The sequence below is a fragment of the Gossypium hirsutum genome, chromosome A08, assembly GCF_007990345.1.
Source record: "Gossypium hirsutum isolate 1008001.06 chromosome A08, Gossypium_hirsutum_v2.1, whole genome shotgun sequence".
Lineage (NCBI taxonomy): Eukaryota > Viridiplantae > Streptophyta > Magnoliopsida > Malvales > Malvaceae > Gossypium > Gossypium hirsutum.
The window spans coordinates 30,565,644-30,574,676 of NC_053431.1; the positions used below are offsets into that span (position 1 = coordinate 30,565,644).

General features: G+C 34.6%; 1 non-coding gene across 1 annotated transcript; it reads right to left on the minus strand.

Annotated features, from left to right (window-relative positions):
- Window positions 1-2,242: 2,242 nt before the first annotated feature.
- LOC121205711 (small nucleolar RNA R71) lies at window positions 2,243-2,349 on the minus strand. The gene has a single exon (XR_005900786.1). It is a non-coding gene; the product is annotated as a small nucleolar RNA R71 (small nucleolar RNA).
- Between the last annotated feature and the right edge of the window lie 6,684 nt (window positions 2,350-9,033).

Consider the following 9,033-nt stretch of genomic DNA (forward strand, 5'->3'; position numbering starts at 1 on the left):
GCATGATTAAATTAAATAATAAAATATAAAATTATTATTAATAATTCATTTTAAAATATTTTATTAATAATTTGAGTTTTAATTAATTAATTAAATTGGATAAATTTTATTCTTTGTTCCTCTAATTTATTGATTTATTTTGGATAGGTCTGATAGCTCTGTTGGATTACAAAACCGTCCAAATTAGAGACCAAGTCAACCCAATTTTTGGCTACACTTGGCTGGTCACATAAACCACTTTTTGGTTTAATATCACAAGTTCTTTGCAATGTTGAAGAAATTAGAGATTTGCCTAAAGATTTACACTTGATCGAGTCTCAGTCCTGAGTTGTTGTGGCACTTAAATTGACCAAAAAATAAAGCAAAAATCAGCTTAATTTCCTCAATTCATGGTTGGCCACCAATTAAAGATGCCTGAAGAGATGAAACCTCCTATTTTTAGCAAACTATCCCCCTCTCTTCACCTATAAATAAGACTCCTTCATTCCTTCCTTCATCATTCTCTCTTCTCTCCAAATTCTCTTAGCCTTTTACATTCCCCACGCCTAGCATCATCTCTTCATAGAGATTTTAGCTATTAAGCCTCTTAAAGAGCCCTTGGTCGGCCACCTTGGAGAGCCATCAGCAAAGGAGCAAAGCAAAGGAAGCAAAAAAGCATTGTCAGTCAGAGTCTTGGGTGATAGCTACATTGATCTAGATTTAATCTTTCCTTTCTATGATTTAATCTGAAAATTTTTGCTATGAGTTCTTTGTTCTTTTTTACAACAATGTTAGCTTAATTTTATTTAAGCTAGGATGATTATTTTGATTAAATAATATTTATTTGATCCATGCTTGTAATGTTTGTGTCTCAATCGATCATGTTTTTAATTAAAATCAAGTCTGTATTTCATTCATACGTGATTGAAATACACATGAATTAGCTGAGCGATCCTAACCAGACGATGGCTAATGGGCGCATAATTGAAATGTGCATGCTCAATTTAGATCCTAACCCGATTAAATTGCAGGTTGCATAACAACTCTAACCAAGCTCTGTTATCTGCATAGTTCTTAGATTTTGTGATCAAACTGTTTCAAACCTAACACGTCCCTATTACCTCCCATGAATCCTAAGAAACCTTTCAATAAAATGTGTATTTACTAAGTAAAGGATTCTGAAAGGACCTAATGTGGTTTCCAAACTCATTAAAGATCGAGTTGCCATGGAATGTGTTTTTGAATGTTATTAAGCATGTTGATAATAAATTGAGTCTAATTAAAGTAATTGTCCTAGTTTATTTACGTTATAATTGTTACAAATTGTGTTGCTAAAATCTATTCCATTCATATAGTTTGCGTACTTAAGATAATTTGCATTAGGGATCACTGTATTTAGTTTAATATATTTTAATCATCACTTCTCAACTAGATTGTGTTTTTATTTACTAAATTGTTATTATTATTTTACAAATTAGCTGACTTAGCACAAATACAATCCCTGTGGAGATGATAATACTTACTTATTGCTTGATAACGATTGTGTACACTTGCACAAACCTACGTGCTACAAGTTTTTGGTGTCGTTGTCGGGGATTGTCAACTGTTGCCATAGTCATTTCTTTTCGTGAAATTATTTATTTTCAATTTGATTTATATCTAACATTACTAACTTATTCTTTTTAATTTTGTGATTTTCTTTTCAGATGTTTATGAGCATAGATCGAATTATTGATTTACTCCTGTGGACCCTGAAATTGAGTGAACTTTCAAACAAAGAAGACATGAATGAACAGCTCAAAGATAAGTCGAGATGGACCATGGAAATCAGAATCAAAACCAAGGTAATGAAGCCTATCATGTACGAAATCCCATCCTCATTGCCAATGATTGGGATTGATGCATCAGACAATATGTTGTGCCACTTTTCAGTGAGTTAAATCCAGGAATTAGAAGGCCAGATATTGAAGCAACCCAATTTGAATTGAAACCAGTGATGTTTCAAATGCTCCAAACGGTGGGCGAATACAATGGTATGCCCACCGAAGATCCACATCTCTACCTTTGATAGTTCATGGAGGTGAGTGATTCATTCAAGATAGTCGGTGTGACTGAAGACACACTGAGGTTGAAGTTATTTTCGTACTCATTGCAAGATCGAGTACGAGCATGGCTCAATTTTTTGCCATCAAGTTCCATATCTACATGGCAAGAATTATCAGAGAGATTTTTGGTTAAGTATTTCCCGCCTAGCAAAAATGCTAAGTTGAGGAACGAGATCACAACTTTCCAAGAACTGGATGACGAGTCTATGTATGAGGCTTGGGAGTGATTCAAGGAGTTACTTCGTAAGTTTCCTCATCATAGGATTCCTCATTGTATCCAGCTGGAGACATTCTATAATGGTCTCAATGCACATACAAGATTGATGGTACATGCTTCTGCGAATGGTGCAATTTTGTCTAAGTTTTATAATGAGGCTTTTGAGATCATTGAGAGGATTGCAAGTAATAACTATCAATTGCCAACAAATTGAACAGCTTCAAGAAGACATGTAGCTGGAGTTCATGAAGTTGATGCCCACACTTTGTTATCAGCTCAGGTATCATCTATTTCCTTTATGTTAAAATAGTGTACTGCTAATAGTGCTAATAATTTTGTAGCTCAACCACCAAGTCCATTTGAAGTAATTTCTTGTGTGTACTATGGGGAAGGTCATTCTTTTGGGAATTATCCACCAAATCCTGAGTCAATGTACTATGTGGGGAACCAACATCAAAATAAGAGTGGACAAGGACCCCAGGCCAACTTCTACATCCCTCCATGGCGTAATCATCTTAATTTTTCTTAGAGCAACCAAGGAAATGGATTGATCAACAACTTATTGTAGCATAGACCTAACAAATCTCAAGAGTTTAATCAGCAAGCTCCAAGACCACCTCAAGCTAAGGCATCAAACAGTTTGGAGAACTTGTTGAAAGTGTACATGGAAAAGAATGACGCTTTGATCCAAAGCCAAGAGCAACACAGAAAAATTTGGAAAACCAAATGGGTCAGTTAGCTACAGAGCTTCATAATAGACCACAAGGAACCTTGCCGAGCAATACTGAGAATCCAAGAAATTTGAGTTAAGAAGATATCAAGGCAGTAGCATTGCAAAGTGGTAAAATTCTAGAACCTCGATTGATTGATGTCGAAGATAAGCCCGTTAAGAAGAATCAACCAGCTGTTGAAATTCCTACACCATAGGAATCAAAATCTGCAAAGACTAACAAGGTAAATCCTAACTTAGTGAATTCAGATACTTTAACATCTTCTTTCAATGCATATTTACCTACTCAAAAGAGTTATTCGGTTCAACCAAAAGTTCCATCAGCTCTATATCCGCAAAGATTGCAGCAACACAAGTAGAAACAGGAGGTGCAATTCAAGAAGTTTTTGGATGTTCTGAAATAGTTACACTTCAGTATTCTATTGGTGGAGGCTTTAGAACAGATGCTGAATTATGTGAAGTTTATGAAGGATATACTGTCCAAGAAAAAAGGGCTGAGTGAGTATGAAACTGTTGCCTTGACGAAGGAGTGCAGTGCTTTCCTACAGAACAAACTGCCACCAAAATTGAAAGACCCAGGAAGCTTTACTATACCCTGTAACATTGGTGAATATTACTGTAGTAAAGCTTTGTGTGATTTAGGAATGAGTATCAACTTGATGACTAAGTCTATTTTCAAGATGCTAGGGATAGGTGAAGTAAGACCTGCAATTGTGATGCTTCAACTAGCAGATCGATCTTTAGCATATCCCAAGGGAAAGATCGAGGAATGTTTTGGTAAGAGTCGATAAATTTATTTTTCTTGCTGATTTCATCATCTTAGATTTTGAAGTAGATAAGGAAGTGCCAATCATCCTTGAGAGACTTTTTTTAGCCACAGGAGGAATGTTAATTGATGTGCAGAAAGGTGAACTCACCATGCGAGTTCAAGACGATCAGGTAACCTTTAACATTCTTAAAGTAATGAAATTTCCCGATCCGGCAGAAAAGTGTTCAATTATGGAAGAGATAGAAACCTTGGTTTCTATGGAAAGCAATTTTGAAGAAGATCCATTGGAGAAAGTCTTAGATTTTGACCCTTTGAAGGATGAAAAAGGTGAAGAAAACATGGCTCTGATGGAAGCCAATCTAAGAAATTTTATTCAATCCACACGGTTTGAACTGTTGGAGTTAGAAGTTAGAGAATTTGTGCAACCCAAGTTGTCGATTGAAGAACCACCTAAAATTTAACTAAAGGTACTTCCTTCCCATTTGAAATACGTTTATTTAGGTGACTGTTCCACTTTACCGATGATTATTTCAGCAGAACTAATGAAAGATCAAAAGGAGCAACTAATTGCTATTCTAAAGAAAATTAAGAAAGCAATTGGTTGGACCATAGCTGATATTCGAAGTATAAGTCCTTCTTTTTGCATGCATAACATTATTTTAGAAGAAGGTGAAAGAGCTAGAATTGATGGGAAAAGGAAGCTCAATCCTATTATGAAAGAAGTTGTGAGAAAGGAAGTGATCAAATGGTTAGATGTAGGAATCATCTATCCTATTTCAGATAGTTTATGGGTAAGCCCGGTGCAGTGTGTGCCGAAGAAAGGTGGAATCACGATTGTTGAAAATGAGCGTAATGAGTTGATTCTAATGAAAATCGTTACTAGTTAGAGAATCTGTATTGATTACAGAAAATTGAAAAAAGTAACTCGAGAAGGACCATTTTTCGTGCCTTTTATGGATCAGATGTTAAATCGATTGGCAGGTAATGATTTCTATTATTTTTTAGATGCCTATTCAGGATATAACCAAATAGTTGTAGCTTCGAAGGACCAACATAAAACAGCCTTTACTTGTCCATACGGTACATTTGCTTTTAGGCGAATGCCTTTTGGTTTATGCAATGCACCTGCAACATTTCAACTATGCATGATGGCAATATTCACTGATATGGTTGAAAATTTTGTTAAGGTTTTCATGGATGATTTTTCTGTTTTTGGTAACACTTATGATATTTGTTTGATTAATTTGGCTAAGGTACTGAATAGATACGAAGAGTCGAATCTTGTCCTTAATTGGGAGAAATGCCATTTTATGGTTAAGGAAGGGATTGTCTTAGCGCATAAAATCTCAAAGAGAGGAATTGAAGTTGATAAAGCAAATGTGGTGTAACATCCCGATTTTGGGTGTAGTCAGAACAGTGGTTTCGGAACCACAAATCCGATGAGGAAAATTTTATTTTTATTATATTTTTATGGTCTACAATTTCACGGAATGATTTCGTAAAAATTTCGTTCAAAAATTTCGACGTTTGAGCACTTAATTGAGTCAAAAGGACTAAATCGTGAAAAGTGCAAAAGTTGAGTTCTACATGCTAGATGTGTCCAATTGTTATGAAATTTTAAATTGGAGGTCATTATATGGTAATTAGACCATTGGTTAAGTTGGTGGACAAAAATGGACATGGTTAGGCATGTTTCCAAAGTTTTTCATTAAGGGCATTTTGGCCATTTAATTATTAAAATGAATTAAAAACAAAATTAAAACCCAATTTTTGTCCATCTTCAACCTCTTGGCCGAAACTTATATGGATAAACCATGGCTAGGGTTTTTCAAGCCTCCAATGTAACGTCCCGTACCCAAGACCGTCGCCGGAGTCAAACACGAGGTGTTAACGGACTTAATTCATTACTTAAACAGCTCAAACAATTTATTTTTAAAATTTTCAAAGAAGCTGGCAATCTGCATCACAGTCGCTTAAAAATTTATATCTCAAGTTATGAAACACAAATTCCAATTCCATAAATTTTCCCTGAAACTAGACTCACATATCTATCAACCAATGTTTTTCTAGAATTTTTTGTCGGGCCAACTGGTACAGTTTATTAGTTAAAGTCTCCCCTGTTTCAGGGTTTGACTGCTCTGACCTCTGTGTATTACGAATCAAATATCTCATTATACAGAGTTCCAATTACTATGAAGTTTATTTATCATAAAACTAAACTCAATAAGGAATCTGTAAATGTAAATAATTACTTATAATTATCTTTTTACAATTTTTGGTGAATTTCCAAAGTCAGAACAGGGGATCCAGAAATCGCTCTGGCCCTGTTTCACAAAAAATTTAAATATCTCATAAAATATATCTCATTTACCTATTTTGTTTCTTCCATTTGAAAATAGACATAATAATATTTGATTTCATAACTTATTCATCATTTAATTCCATTTCTACTATTTTTAGTGATTTTTCAAATTCACATCACTGCTACTGTCTGATTCTGTTTTGTGCTAATTTCACCTTTTTCATGATTTCCATGGAATAACTAGCATTTAGGCATACATAACACCAAACATGTCCTTGATTAGCCATACCAATACCTAATCATTATCAAGCATTTACATACCAATCATTAGCCACATCATAAGATCATACACACAAAATGGCTACGATGTTATGCATGCCATACTCAAAATGAAACGTCTAGCTATACCAAAATAATCCTCGTGATAGTGTGCCCGGACCTCTGACGTACTTTACGATCCCAGAGTTAGCTTGAAAAAACTATAAAAAGAAGGAAAATAAAGGGGGTAAGCATTAAGCTTAGTAAGTTTGCATGCAAATAAATAACAACATTCATAAGAATTATCTTACTACTTGGCATGATACTACTTAATGGAACTTCATTAATTGTCATAGACATATTTAAAACTTCTTCACTTACTCACTTACTTAAATACTTACTTACTTAATCAAATTTATTAATACATTTTACTTGCCTTTTTCCTTATCAAGCATACATGAACATTATGTACTTACCTTTACTCTTCTAGCATGAACTTGTCTTACCTTTTTAGTATAACTCGTCTTACCTTACCTTACCTTGATATTCTCTTTAAATTTTCCCGTTGAACCACTTGGAATACTAAGGATACACGGGTACCTTACCATTTCCATTACTTGTCATGGTCTTACGTGGTATCCTTTTGAAACTTACCATTGCGATGTCTTGATATGGTCTTACATGGTAGCCTTGTCTTATGAACTCACCAATGCCATGCCTTGGCATGGTCTTACATGGGACCTTTGCCTTATAGTAACTTATCAATGCCATGTCTTGACATAGTCTTACATGATTTCCTTGCCTTAGAAACCTTACCAATTTCCATGCCTTGGCATCGTCTTACACGGTATCCTTAAACCCTAATGTCATGACATTTGTATCCTACACATTCCTAAGGTTCAACCGGGACTTTCTGAAATTTCTTCTCCGTCAATTCATGCTTAAGTCTTCTTCGAATAATTTCATAAAATAAATATACACATGCTGGAAATTAACAAAATTAACATAAAATAATAGAATATTGCATTTATTTACCGCAAACTTACCTCGAAACAAAATACGATCAACTATATCGATTTAGTCCACTATCTTTTTCTTTCCCCGGTCTAACTCCGGATTTTGTTCTTCTTAATCTATAATAAAAAAAAATTAGCTTATTTAATACTCACATTTATTAAAACAGTCCTTGACCCAAACTTTGGCAAAATTACATTTTTGCCCCTAAACTTTCACATATTTGCACTTTTGCCCCAAGGCTCGTAAATTAAACTTCATCCTATTTTCTTATGTTTCATGACATGCTGATCATTTTTCCCTTCTATGAAAACATCAAATTCACACTCTAACATGTACTTATGACTATTAGGTACTTTTACCGATTAAGCCCTTTTACTCGTTTTCACTTAAAACCGAGTAGCACAAGTTGTCTAACATAATTTAAAACCTCATATTCTATCATAAAACACCAAAATACAGAAATTTCACCTATGGGTATTTTTCCAAATATGAACCTTAGGTTGAATTATTGCTAGAATAAGCTTAATCAAGTTATCGGGGCTCCAAAAACATAAAGATCTTTAAAAACGCGGTTTGGAATCACTTACGGTGGAGTTTGAAAGCTTGAAACAAACCCTAGCTATGGAGAACCCTTAATTTCATTCTAATGAAGAAGATTGACAAAAATTGGCTTTGAATTTTGTTTTTAATTCATTTTAATAACTAAATGACCAAAATGCCCTTACTACTAAACTTTCCAAAAATTCCATCCATGTCCAATTTTTGTCCATAGACTTAGAAATTGGTCAAATTGCTATTAAAGACCTCCTCATTAATATTCCAAAGTAATTTCATACTAAAAAATTCTAGAATGCAAGTTTTGCAAATTATTCGATTTAGTCCCTAATCTCAACTTAAGCACTTTATGCATAGAATTTCATCACGAAATTTTCACACAATCATGCAATCATATCATGAACCTCAAAATAATAATAAAATAAGTTTTCTACCTCAGATTTGTGGTTTCACAACCACTGTTCTGTTTAGGCCCTATTTCGGGATGTTACATTTCTCCCCCCTTTAGGGATTTTCATCCCCGAAAATCTTATTTGTGAAGAGATTTGGGTACTGTTTTCGCATAGCCTCTTCGGTATCCCATGTAGCCTCGTCTACCCCATGTCTATTCCATAGTACTTTCACAAGTGCAATACTTTTGTTCCTGAATTGCTTTACCTCTCGAGCTAGATTCTTTACTGGTTCTTCACTGTAAGTCATGTCTGGCTGAATCTCAACCTCTGTCTGAGAAATCACATGTGATGGATCTGAACGATAACGACGTAGCATAGACATATGAAATACATTATGAATCTTCTCTAACTCAATCGGCAAAGCTAACCGATATGCTAATGGTCCGACTCTCTCAATCACTTCAAACGGTCCAATAAAACGTGGACTTAGTTTGCCTTTCTTGCCAAATCTGAGAACTTTCTTCCACGAGGATACTTTCAAAAACACTTTGTCACCAACTTGATACTCAATCTCTTTTCTCTTCAAATCTACATACGACTTTTGTCTGTCTGAAGCTGCTTTCAAGCAATATCTGATGATTTTTACTTTCTATTCTGTTTCCTTAACTAGATCAACCCCGTAAATCTGATTTTCCTTAAGCTCTGTCCA